We start from the raw sequence: 13,751 nt of genomic DNA, 5'->3' as shown, positions 1-13,751 counted from the left end.
AAAGCCTCAGAAACCAGCAGATACCTCAGGTCACTGTGTAGATGACCTGGCTGGACTCTCCTGGCTGAATCTACCATGAGGGTGCCATATCTGGGTTGGCTTCCAGCAGGGGAGATGAAGGAAATCTTCCTATCCTCATATTTTTTCTTCTTCAGTAGTCAGTTTTTTTTCGTTATTATCTGAAATTGGCTACGCTGGGAAATATTAGTAGCACGTAAACAAGGTTGTGGAGGGCAGATGCAGAGAGTTGAATGTCATTTTAGTGAAAACATGCTCCCAGGAACAGCCTATGGATTCTTCATTTTTTAATTATCACCATTTTTAAAGGAAGTTCCACTTCTGAGAATTACATTCTCAAGGAACAAGTAGTCAAATAAATGGGAGAAGAAAGGAGAAAAGAGTATTTAAGATCACATAGGAAATGCTCTTAAAGAGTCTCTGCAAGGGCAGGACAAATATTGGCATCAAATATTTATGGACAGTCATTCAGTCAAGGCCCATGAGCTTCCTGTCAAGTATTCATTCTCCTTTCTATTCACTTTTTGCAAAAATTCACAGCATGAGAGAGGTTTAGCATGAAGAGATCTTAGTGTAAAATATGTATACTCATTTCAAGTTGTGATATTGGAGGAAAATCTGACATTTGTGAAGTCCATGGGAATTTTGCTGTACATTTCAAAAACTCAGAGATCTTACCCCGGATATCTTTCAGGTGATTTCAAAGCAAGAATGATCAATTCTAGTGGCAACAGCTATGGTAAATCATCCAGAATCTTTGTTAGAATGAGACAACTTTTGAATAAAATCCAATTCCCAAGCTACCTGGAGTAACTGGCACTTCTGGATATCAACACCTGTTTGAGGATAATTCAGGAAATTCTATATAGTGGCCACTAGCACAGCCAACGTTAAAGAGACATAGTGCAGAAGAACAGGGAAGGCTCTTCCCATACCAATTCTACACACCCACATGTATGCGCACACACACTAACCTACAGGCTTGGATCGTTCTTGTAGGTTTTTTCCTTGTTCAGACTTGTGATTTAGGGCACTACTCTCTATGTCTGAACTTAAAATTACAGCAAATTGCAGAGCAGTAATTTCAGGGAGCTGTCTATGTCTTCTCTCTGAAGAGACCAGCCTGGGATTTTCATTTCATACATCATTTATAGAACCTTCTTCTTATTCACAAACTCTACATACACTGTTAACGCTATAATACGTTGCAGATGTGCATCCAATATAATATTTCCAACTTAATTTCTCATGGTGTACATAGATATGTTTATATATATTTATTTATATATATACTCCAGTTCTGTATATATCACTACGCACATGCAGTAAACACTGGGTACATTTTCTTTGTACCCTGTCATTAAGAGCTGCATTGACAGCAAACAAGTTACATATCTTTTTTTTTTAACAACATATAATTTTGCTGTTGTTTGCACGTTTTCTCCAAGACATATTGGACACCATTTGCTTTTCATTACAAAAAATGTGCTGACAACAAAATCACATATCCCTGACACACAAAAGAAAGAAGGAATAGCAACCGCTTTTGGGACAGGCAGTTGTTACATGGAGAACATGATATATCATTACACGGGTGTGCAGAGCTTGCTTGGTGCACACATGAAAGAGCGGAGCATGTGCATCTGTCGAAATGCAGCAGAGGTCCTTGAGACTTCCCAAATCTTCATTGCTTTATTTGTATTGATATATTACTTTTAATTATTTGAAGATAATTAAATCTGGGTATCTGAGGACGGCCAGATGCAGGCACATCTGAAGATGTATGCTGCTCCATTTAGACGCATGGTTGTCTCAGCGCCGCTCTCCAAAGCAAAGCTGACAGCACTGCACAGGGGCCTGAGACCACCACCGCCTTAGCTAGCTTAACTCATCCCACAGATGCCCAGTAGCAGAGGCAGTGCAACATCCAACTTAGTGACAGAGCTAACTTCTGATTCTTCACATTCAAGATAGACCTAAATCCAAGACCTATATAAGAGCCTTTGGCGAAGCCAGAGCCATCATGAAATGGTGCAGCTCTGCAAGAGAAATGACTGCAAGAGCAGCAGCTCCCAGGAGCTGCTCCACTCCTTTCCAGTGTGGTGTCTCCTCTCTCCTCCGCTCCCTTCCCCCTTCCTTTGCCAGCTGGTTGGTAGCTAGTGCAGCTGGTAGCAGTGCCAATTGCAGTGCTACGATGGAGCCCTGGGCATTAGTGAGAATAATAATCAGTGGTCAGGGAAGCGTGCACTGAATGTGCCACCGACGTTCAGCAATACTCCCACTGCTCTTTTATTGCACGCTCAAACCTGCAGGATGCAAAAGAAACTGCGCAGCAGAGAGAACAACAACTGGCTAAACACTAGAGAAATGTTAATGACAACAGCGACCTATCCTCTGCAGCAGCATGTCTGCACGATCCATGTACCACCAAAGATGACACTGAAGAGGGCAGCTCTGCATGTGACTGCCAGCAATCTCACGCCGTGCACAGCAGGGAGGTCACTAGGGCGGTTCTGCTGCAGTCTCCTGGGCACCACCACCGTGCATGAAGCCCATCATCAAGTCCACGGTAAGTCAGAAATGATCTACGTCCTAGCACAACCACAGTACCAAGAGCTCAAGCTCGAGCTCCTCTCCACCATCGCACAGTGGGGAGCAATGCAATTGCGCAGACAGGGCTGCAGGGTCCAGCAATACTGGTAAATTCAGCCACTCAAGATGTAAACCTGGCTGCAAAAATCTGTGTGTTTGATAAGAGAGAGGAAGAAGCCAGGGAAGAGCCAAATTAAGCATGCAACCCACATGCCCACCGTTCCAGGTGATGCACAGGGAATGCACTCAACAGTGCAGCATTTTTAATCTGCACTGACTCAGCCTGCAGCTCCCCAAGTCAAAGCCACAGATCCAGTAAACCCTAAGCAAAGTAGCCACTTGTCTCACCTGCGTGCTTGAAGAGGGCCTCCTGAGATCTCTCGTAAGACAGCTAGAAAGTTCACCCATCTTTTATCCCAGAGCCACATTGATTTTACCCCCTGATCTGTCCTTGAGAGCAGAAGAACAAGATGGTGGAGCCACAGATCTGCGGCTGCGGCTTTTATGCTCCCACTCCACTGCTGCAGCTCCCAGGCTGGTATTTCAGTCTGAGGTCCCAGTTCAGAGCACACTCAGATCTTCAGGCATGAGAAAACACTTAAGCGGGTGCTTAGTTTACTAAGTTTATTGACTTTTACTAAGTTTATTAACTTCAACATCTGCTTCCGTGGATGAAGGTACAGTTTCTATCAACAGAACACTCCAGGTGAATGTTTATTGCAACAGAAACTGCTCATCCTTCCAGAATGGACTAGAAATAGACCCCCATCCCTAAAGGAAGAACAGGGACCAGAGGAAGTAAAAGGTTGGCTGGAAATTCAGCCATCTTTTGAGAAATCCTGCTTTTCTATCCCTCTGTAAAGTTAAAAGTCATCAAACTGATTTTCTTTAAAGTCTCTTGACTCTTCTGCTTTGCCCAAATGAAGATTCCCACTCTGTGCATGCACTCACCCTCCCCAAAACAGCTGCCCACCACCTCAGGACAGGTCCGACAGCTCAAGAACTACTGCAATCTTAGGGAGTGTGGTCTGATTTTAGCGCTCATGCCCAGGGCAGGTATCTCATAAACAATCAGCAGCAGCTTCTCAGAGCTCAAGGCAAGAGATGAGTCAAGCTGCAGTTTGAGGGGACGATTCCCAGAATCCAGAATTTGGCCAAAAACCAAAACAGTAGATAAATAAAGCGATGTTCCACCACTGACCTCATGCAGCCCTCAGTGGCCAAGAAGCAGAAAGCAGAGATCTCCTTCAAGAGTCTCTCGGCACAACGTTGGCTAACTACAAAGCCCTGGAATAAAATGTAGCTTTTATTCCGGTAAAGTTCTCATCAAAAACTGGGAGAGCACTGAGTAAGTAAAAATAAGGACCTCAGGGTCGAGCCTATTCCATCTGACTAATGAACTCTTGGATGCAGCAGACAAAAAGCACCCTGTGTTACTCCATGACTTCCTGTGAGCTTACACAAAAGTCGAGAGGGTTTCGTGATGTTTAAATCACGGCAAACGTTGACTTATCACAGCAGAACACCACCACGTATACGTCTGTTTCAGGAATCTTTCGTACTCTGGTTATTTTTTAAATATCTACAGAGCACAGGAAACACATGACATAATTGAGAATTTACAGCATGCTGTGTAAAAGCAGAAGCCCCTCTTCTGTAGTCATCTTAAACAGAAATTTGCATTTTCAGAAAAGCTTCCTGTTTAGGAGGAACCTGAATTTTGTATTTCTGCACCACTATTAACCCAGATTAAAGCAGTGGTGGAGATCTTGGAAGATTTCAAAACCTTTAGCAGCCTTTTCAAAACCAGGGCCCATGTAAAAGAGTCCAGCTAGCCACTCTCCTTCAGCTGAGGGGAAAGCTTGCCTTAGGCACAAACAAAGCTTCAAATTGATTTAATTTAAAATTTCAAACTTCTGTATGCTGCTCAGCTTCCGACTGCCATCTGCTTTTTCAGCTTGCCGTGACAGAGAGCACATTTTTTATTATGTTTGATCAAGCAGGTCCATCAGCACAGTATTAATTTTCAGAGCTTGGGAGTTTTGTATGCTTTAGAAAGGCACTAGTTACAAATCTGATCAAAAATTACTAACAAAAATACCTGAGCTTATTTAGTGAGCTTTCAAAATTGCATCTTCTCAGCCGGAAGCTGTCAGACTGTGCCATCTCCTTGTGCTGTGCCCCATATTTGCTTGTACTGCACCAAACACAAAGGTCCCTCATGATCTTAAATCAGCACCTTTTAAAGCAACCACAGCACACGAGTCTTCAAAAAGTAGTAACCAAATACATTTTGATCACAGCAGATTAGGACACCTTGGCTCGTATACTCCAATGAGAGCAGTACCAACACAAGAGCAGAGCAGTGAAGCTCCTCAAAGCAGGATCATTCTGGTTTTTCACCAACCAAAATCTGGGCCCTGCCAGCTCTTGTCTTGACATCCTTGACATCTAGGTCTTCATCCTTTTTCTTTTTCTTTAAGTTTCTGTATAAAATTGATCTTCTGAAGAGAAGGACAGAAGGGTGCAGTCTGGGACCACTCTGATAGGTCAATCTGCTTTTTCAAACTGCTTAACTAATGCACTGCATTGTGCCAGGGTGAGTAGAAGCAGAGCACATTCCCATTTGCCTATGCACTAAAATTAAGTAAATCTTTTGCTAAACTTTACACTTAAAATATGGGTCTTTTGCATATGTCCAGGGTCTCATTCCAACAAACACACTGCTAGAGATGGGCATAAGTTACAAACACCCCAGTAAAATGAACGTTAGAGAAAACTGCAGCTTGTGCCTGTCCATATGGAGAAGCTGGAACCTCAGCTTGCCAAGCCTTAGGCTAAGCTGGAAAATGCCAAGAATGGAGATGATTTGCAGCAGCATGGAGAGGAGATGCTCCATGGCATACCCTGGGCTGTGCACCCACAACGTAAAGCCTCCTCTTCAGTCAAAACCAGCTCACCGCTCATCTGGACACCTTGTAGACACCGCACTTTGAGCACCGATTTGCTCTATGTGAGGAACAATAAAGCTCTTAACAAACCTTTTAGATGAAAAGTAAAACTGAGAATGATGACAAGTGCACATGGATCACGCAAGGACTCAGTGCTCGTTACAGAGCGCTTTAGGCCTGCTCTGTCAGCTAAGCCCCGACGCAGGTTAGCATATCTCCCACCGCTCTGCTCCAATACCGCGTATTGACGCCTGACGCAGCGCTCCGAGTTTTCCCTGGGAGGCACCCCATAAATGTAAATTCCGTAATTATCTGAAAGCAAGGTCTCTTCCAACCCGAGTGAGCTCTGATAGCATCGCTGCCTTGTGAATAATGAAAGATGCTGAAAAGGCTCTCTGTGCATGAGGTGCAGCGGGTCCAGCTCGAGCACATACTTGCGCATGAGAAAAGTCGGCAGTTGACAAAAAATGTACCAGGAGACCCCAAAAGATGGTCTCTGTAGATCTTGCCATAGATGGACAAGAGGGCTTTCTTCTGATTTAGGGTGACATCTATGAACAGTGAAAAAATGGCTATTTAGGAAATATTAGGAAGCAGAGTGTAGGCATACTGAAGAGGTAAGAGCTACAAATATCCCAAATATTTCAGTGAGATCTCTTTTGTCTCCTACCTTCAACATCACAGATCATAAAACTATGAAGTGTTGTTGTCAGCATCCTCAAAACAAAGAATCGAGGGGAAAAAACCCCTCCAAGATACCTTAGGGACAGATCCCAACTGCCAGCTCTTAGTTGGCTTGGGATGACATGATCCAGACGTCATGAGCTGTGCCAGACATGAGCAGCCTGGATGGATTAGAGTTGAATATAGGCTCAATTGTCCTGGCCAGCTTTGCAGCCCAGGAGTGGTCCATGGGAACGGCTTCAATGAGGGGTTAAAAGAAGCCTCACCCCACCAAAGGTAGGGAAAGCAGGTACCTGCTATTTCTACTGAGCAAACGGGTGGATCGGTAAAGGGATTCAGACAGCATAGAGGGCTTGCAGGAACCCCTCACCTCGTGCAAACCAGGTGCGCAGCACATTTCTGGGATAAAGAGGAAAACTGCAGTTTAGCGTAAGCAAGCAGCAAACTCCTGGGCCATCTGGAGCTTTTCTGTCATTTATGCTGGCTCTGCAATTTTAAGGAGACTGTTTCCAAAGGAGGACACGGTTTGGGGACTTAAACCATAATCTTTAAAACACATATTTAAAAGGTATTAGCTAATTATTTAGGCTGTAACTATGGCAAACCCAGCAAACAAAACACAGCTCTTTGAACTAGCCTTTTTGAAGTTAGGAAGCGTTTGAAGTGAGTTAGGGTAGGACCATTTGATTGACTTGGGCAGCGATCGACTGTAAATGAGACAGGGATAAGGTGCCTCTTCTTGGTGCAGGAAGAAATTGCTACGGAGGCAGCGAGCGGGTTCACGCGGAGGTGGCATGAGCCTGCACGGAGCGAGACTGGCAGGAGCCGAATTTCGCTGCCTGCGTCAGGACCCGCTGCGGCTCACAGGCCGCGTGCAGCACACACAAGCTTTTCCACAGCTTGGCTGAACAGGAGCATGTTTTTACAAAAGCCACCAAGACCTTGCCATGAGCTTCACACTTGACGAATACACTAAAAAAAATTCTCTCTTCTGTCTAGAGCCGAAGCTTTATTCTCTTTGTATTCATCTGCTGTGGGACTCTTGGTGATGCCTGCTAAGTTTTACATTATTAGCAACCCCATTTTTTCCCTTAATACATTTTTCCCAATCATCCATTTTAAAGAGAATAAAAATGAATCTGAAGCTGAATATTATTAATTTGGGGTTGCTGTAGCACTGAGAGCCTCGCATAGCGTTAAAGCCCCAGTGGGAACGCATACCATGCGCAGAAGCTCCGAGTCTGTTGACGAATAAACAATTCATGAATGAATGCAAAGAGCTTCTAAAAGGGAACACTATCGGGGAATCGAGCGGGCCAACACATGAAAGCCCTGAGCAGAACAACCCGCTCTGGTTTCTGTTCCTCACTCCCTGATGTTCACGATGGGATCGCATGACAGCTGGATTTGCTTTGGGGTTTTTCAAATAAATCTCTTAACTGATTTTATTTTGAAAAACAGAACCTGTCCCTTTTTATTCAGAGCGAGATCATCAAACATAGCAGCATTATCCAGGTCTCTTGACTGCTCATAAATATAAGAAAACTTGAATCCTAATTTCAGCTTTCCTTTTTTTTATTATTCCATACACTATCTTTTAAAAGTAATATTAAGCTTGTTTTCCATCATCCTAATTTCCACATTCACTTAATTTCGATCAAACAGACAGCTGGATGAACTCTGTGCCTAAATTACATACTGCAGAAACAGGGTATCATGCAGCCAGGAAAAACCCATCAGGTTGTTATTGTGTTTTGGAACAGGGTTAGAATTGGGTAAAGCTCTTGTGAGATGGATGAATGCATATAAAAGACTTTCAAAAAGCCAATAAATACAGTAATATTGCGGCCCCCTACAACAAAATGACATAGCTGAAAAATGATCTCAAGAAACAATTTTCATGCCAGTGTAAGACTTATTAATGAAGAAGAGTGCACCGCTGAAAGGAAAGAAGGGAAGGGAACGCACTGGCGTTACATTTCAGTAACCGGGGACCTTCTGGAACTGGAACTTCAAAATAGGATTTCTTAAAAGCTTTTTCTTTCCTAAATTCCCTTTGCAGAAGCCTGCTTATTCTTTCATAATCACTTCAAAGCAATCCCTAGCCTTGCAATAACGTAAATTCAAAGCAATTAGAGAGTAGATCTACACAGCAAGACCAAACAGTGCTCACAGAGGTTTTCTATAAAGTAGTTCTGCATACATTTTCCTTGGAATGACATTATTTGTATAAAGAAGTAGGGGTATTTCTTGTGACGGAAAGAAAATACGAAATAAATTTATGATAGCAAATAGAAACACTGCCTCTCTGGAGTGTGATATTCTACTGCAGTTTGCAAGCACGAGCAATATAGCATTGCCCTGCCACATTCATCTGTTTTAGTGAACAATAACAGAGGGCGAGGAAAAAAAAAGAGAACGAAAGGCGTCCTCTACGGCGTGCTACAATAAGAACCACCGTGTACTACAATAACCAGTTACATTTGTTAAAGAACAAACAGCCCAACTTTGCATTTCCCTGCTCCGGCTCCCCAGTGGCCCTGTTTTGCGAGCTCGCCGATCGACGTTTCCGTGCAGGCAATCCTGTGAAATGTAAAACGGCTTCTACCTTCGCATCGCGGAAGCTGCTACTACACGGGGAGCTGAGCTGTGCCGACCTGAGATGCGGTTATTTCATTGTGATGCAAATAAATGTAACAATTAAGAATATAATTTTGGAAGATGTCAGCGGCATAATTACTCACGTGGCTTCCAGCCAATTAAGCAGTAGGTGAATTAGCCCATTTAATTGGGTTTGGAATTCCAGTGTTTTAAGGTTTGTATTTTGTCACCATCCTGCTGAACTATCTGTTAATAATTTTGGTTGCTCCGAAAGTAACATCTGGGCAAATTTGGTCCGGAGTGCAAGAAACTACCGCTTGAAAGGCTGCACACACCTGCGATCCCAGTTGTGCGGGCAGATCGACTCCAAGGAGAGCACCATTCAACGGCGACCAAAGTCTTGGTTTGCTTGTAAACCCATTATACAGACTGAACGGTCGCAAAGATGAAGCAAGCACTCTGCAGTTAGAAATCTTAAAGCAGAAATGGCACTAATAAAAGAACAACACAAACTGATTATTCCTAATGTAGAAAAACAAGCTTGCAACATCAACCAAAGCGGGGGGAAAAAAGTGTCATATCTCCGGCTTGGAAGACTGCTGTGATTCAGCTAATCTCCTCTATTAGCAGATGATCACAACACACAAGGGTCCTCTGTGAGACGCAAAAACGGAGGCACTCAGGAGTCAGTGGAGAAGTCCTTCACAGCTACCCTAAGGAAGCACAAACTAGACACACTAACATTAAGAGTGAAAATTACACTGTTGACGGCAGTAACAGCATACAAATGAATCCTCCTTCACAGGAAAAGATTAGTCTGAGAACTAAAAACCCTCATCTAAAAAAAGGGGCTGATGAAGCTGAGAGCCAAACTAATAAGGCAGTGTATGTCTAGTAGCCACAAGAAACGGGAAGAGCGCGAAACCCAGCCGAGACGCTCTTTTTGCAGCGGGAGCTGGTTCTTTTTATTTTACTTTCAGTCTGCCATTCCCTAAAACTAAGGGGATCCTTGGGTGTGATTAGCATCTCCGATTGAAATTCAGTCACTGTTCGCTCAGCCCTGATTGAATCACTTAGTTCTGCAGGCTTCATTTTTGAGACTTCCAGGAGTAATGATAAAATTTGAGTTAAAAACCTCAATTTGAGAGATTAGCCTAGCATTGCCCTGGACCGAAAACAAAGCAGTGGCAAGGAGTAGCAATCTTGAAGGTTTTTGTTTTTCTATGCACAGCAGGCCTGGAATCCCAGGGATGCTTTCAGGGGAATTACCTGCAGCATAGCTGGTTTGCACGTTGATTTTATACAACCTCAGCCTCCAAATTCCTTGCACTTCGTGAACCTACAGAGAGCAGAGGTACCGCTACACCTCCTCTGACTGCACTGCTAATGCTTTGCACAACCAGATGCTCCTATGCAACGCCAGGTAACTCAGGGGTTCGAATCATGCTGCACGGTGCTCGCATAGCCAGGGGACAGGCTGCACGAGTCGGACTAGCACAGTGAAACTCTTGAGATCTGGACTGCAGTCCTCGGTTCTTCTGCTTACAGGCTCAAGGCCCTCCTCAAACAAGTTGTTACGCCCCTGCATGCCTCATTCTTCCCATTTATAAAATCAGACTAAATCAGTGACTCATAGCTCAAAAGCATTTTGAAATCTTTGCATGTAGCATGCTCTGTAGCATTATTGTTATTTATAATTAACAGCAGGGTTATTCCACTATTAATAACACTTAGCAGTAGTGCTTTTCATCTTCAAACCACTTTCCCAGCGTTAATTAACTTCAGGCTTCTGATATTCAGAACATCTTTCTTTTTCTCATTCTGCATCCCTCAGTTCCCTGTGTTACAGCGGTAACAGGGAAAATCATGTGAGCTTGAGGCAGCTTGATCCTTAATATTGACTTTATGGGAGTACGTTTATAATGTTCACAGTGAGAAGCAGTCCTACTTAGACAAATTTACTCCAAGGTCTCTTCATAAGACACCAGAGTGGATACCCCCAGCCCCGTTTAATCGAGACTGTGCACACTGAGCAGCACACAAGTAGTTTTTCTATGAGCTTCTCACCTTCCTCGCTGCCCCCCTCCTTGCTGTGATGTGGAATTAGCAGAGATTGCTGTGGGGTGCTCGGGAGCTTTCAAAACATCTCAGCAGCTAGTGCAATGGGAGTAGAGATGAAATGTGCATTTTCTTCAGCCTGTGCTTAATCTCATCCTGAATTTTATTCCAGTAGCAATGTCTCAGGACAGTTTGACCCATTTTTTTCCTGATTAGCCATTTCCCAGCTAGTAAATATAGCATGTAGTTCATATTTAGTGAAGGACTTCTTATTTAGTAATGGATTTTTACACCTTGGCAGTAGCAGGGTAAGACAGTGAGCAAAACCTTTCTCCATGCAGCCAGTGAGAGCCCCCTGTTTCAGCTCTTCTCCTGAAAGCAGGATCAGACTATCCTACCCATTACACGTGCTTCAGAGTTAGGGAGAAAACCAGCATTATGTTAGGGACAACTGATTACACAAGCCAAATGCCAAGGTGGACTTACCAGCATGACATGCTTGTCTGTAATATGTAAATGACTGGGACTATTAATACATTGTTTTTTTGACTATATTGTTCTATGTTTTGCACAGATGCTTATTTTTTTCCTTGTATCAAAGGTGCAGTCTGTAAAGCTAAATATTTAATTAATGGAAAATTGTTTGACCATTTGCGGGGATTCCTAGACACCTGTTTTTTCAACAAGTTGCTTTATCTTGGACTCTTCCCCGCTTCCCACCATCTATAACATGTACTTGTAGTGAAAGAGATGATTCACAGCGGTGTCCTTTTTCATAACTGCTCTGCCTTGGACTGTTATGCTCCTACTGTCCTCAGAGCAAAAGTTTTCTCTTTTGGAAGAGAAATGGAAGACTATGGAGGAAAATGAACCTATTTAAATGCAATGGGTGAATAAAAAAATAGCAAGCTGTTCTCTGTTGCTCTGGGTCTCCTTACGAGGAAGAGTCTGTTATAATACGGTCCCAACAGGCTATCCGAGGAAACCTCGCTTCTCTAAAGGAACAATGAACAGTAACAAGGAAATACAGATCCCATACTGAATCATTCAGCTTGCTATCCTCTGCCTCACTCACTGTGGTTTTTGGACAGGTTATCTACTCAGAGAGATGCTGACTTATTTTAATTTACTTGCTAAATGGGTCAGTATGTAAAGTAAATCAATACAAATCCTCTTTATTAGGTCCCAACTTAGCAAACTGCCAACTCCTTGCAAGGTCCTTTTCATCCCTACCCTCTATAAAAATGGACTCAGCCACTGGATGCGATTAGAAATTCAGCTGCACATACATCTATGTACAGTGGACAGCTTCATCATGGAATGGGATTTTTGTATAACAAGGACTGTATGCATGTGTAAAGGGAATGCATTAGTTTGTGCTGAAGTACTGGCTGCAGTTCATCTAATTTTATCCTATTAATCATACTCAAAACGCAGTTATTTGTTCCAGGGCTTTTTTTTTCAATGTAAAATCTGTAATACCAAAAATCCCTGCCAATGAAATTATCCATACTTTCATGTGATCATAAGAAAAGAAGGCGTTACAAGTGGTAGGCTCTAATTATGCCTTCTCAGCATATATTTGGCCCTGGAGTTAAAGATAATATAAATTCTTTATTGTGCTCTATTTCAGTGTCCAAAGATTAGCATATTTCACGACCTTTATAAATTATACAGTTTCCAGCACTCTCTGCATTTAAACTGGAATGTATACATCATTGATTTTAAATAGCAAAATGCTTGTTTTCAAAGTGATGGAGGTATTGAACCCAGCACATGATATGAATGTCCAGCAAAACAAATCACATAACTAGCTACTGAGATAAGAGCCAAACTTCCCAGACTACTGCACCATATAATTCAATTGATTGCCCTGAGAAACAATAATATAGTTATAATACTCCTACTAGCTTGATCCCCAGGGGAGAAAATTTACTCTGGTCTCCCTAACTGGTTGATAACATATTTAAATGCCAGTCAGTCGCTAATCCGCTGCTGCTCCATCCTCCGAGAGCTGCTTTATTGAACACTGTAATTGCCTGGATGTTGTTTTTCATTTCTGTAGCTGTTGCTGTTAATTAAATATTTCGTAGAAAGCTCTCTCTGACATTTCTTACCGCATTCTTGAATATCTGATAAGATACACAGGCTGAATATTTGTACCTGCTGCTCTCTGCTGATACTCTTGTCCTAGATTCAAACCCCCAAAACACTGAAGAAATGACATACTTTTAGCAAAATTAGGACTCGCCGCTGTTGAAGGGCTGCGGGGATCTCAGTGAAATAGAGGCATATGCCACATCTGTCAGATCGCAGATGTCCGCTGAAGCAGGACCTACAGCTGGGCTATCGGGTTTACCTGCCCTCCGCCCGGACACGCTAGCTGTGTGCACTGCAGCTCAAAAGCAGCAGGATTGAGCCTCTGGAGTCAAACCTTAGCAGTGAATGTCGGGCTGGACTTTCTCGGAGCAAAAATCTTGAAGGCCAGTAAGGCACAGAATTAGGAGGTTTTATGCTTACTGTAATACATACTGTAATTGTGTGCTAGCAGGGACGGCAGCTCCGCTTTGCAGGCGTGTTTAAGGAGGAAGGAAGGATCGGATCGAGCTGAAGACGGTCGGTGCCCAGTGGCACAGGGGTACTGACGGGCTGACGCTGCCTTCGGGATCCGAAAACATCTGGAGCCGCTCTAACACTTTCGACACGACGCTGCTGGTTTCACACTGCCCTACAATGACTGCAGCCTCCCAAATTAACAGGGTTGTTAATGAAAAGAAAGAACTGTTAATGCTTTGAATTAAGTTATCCAATGGTCTCTGACAAGTAAGTCTGGTAAAGGAGGATGTG

Source organism: Rhea pennata, chromosome 8 (assembly GCF_028389875.1).
Source record: "Rhea pennata isolate bPtePen1 chromosome 8, bPtePen1.pri, whole genome shotgun sequence".
NCBI classification, from domain to species: Eukaryota; Metazoa; Chordata; class Aves; order Rheiformes; family Rheidae; genus Rhea; species Rhea pennata.
Note: the sequence above shows the minus strand (reverse complement) of the source record.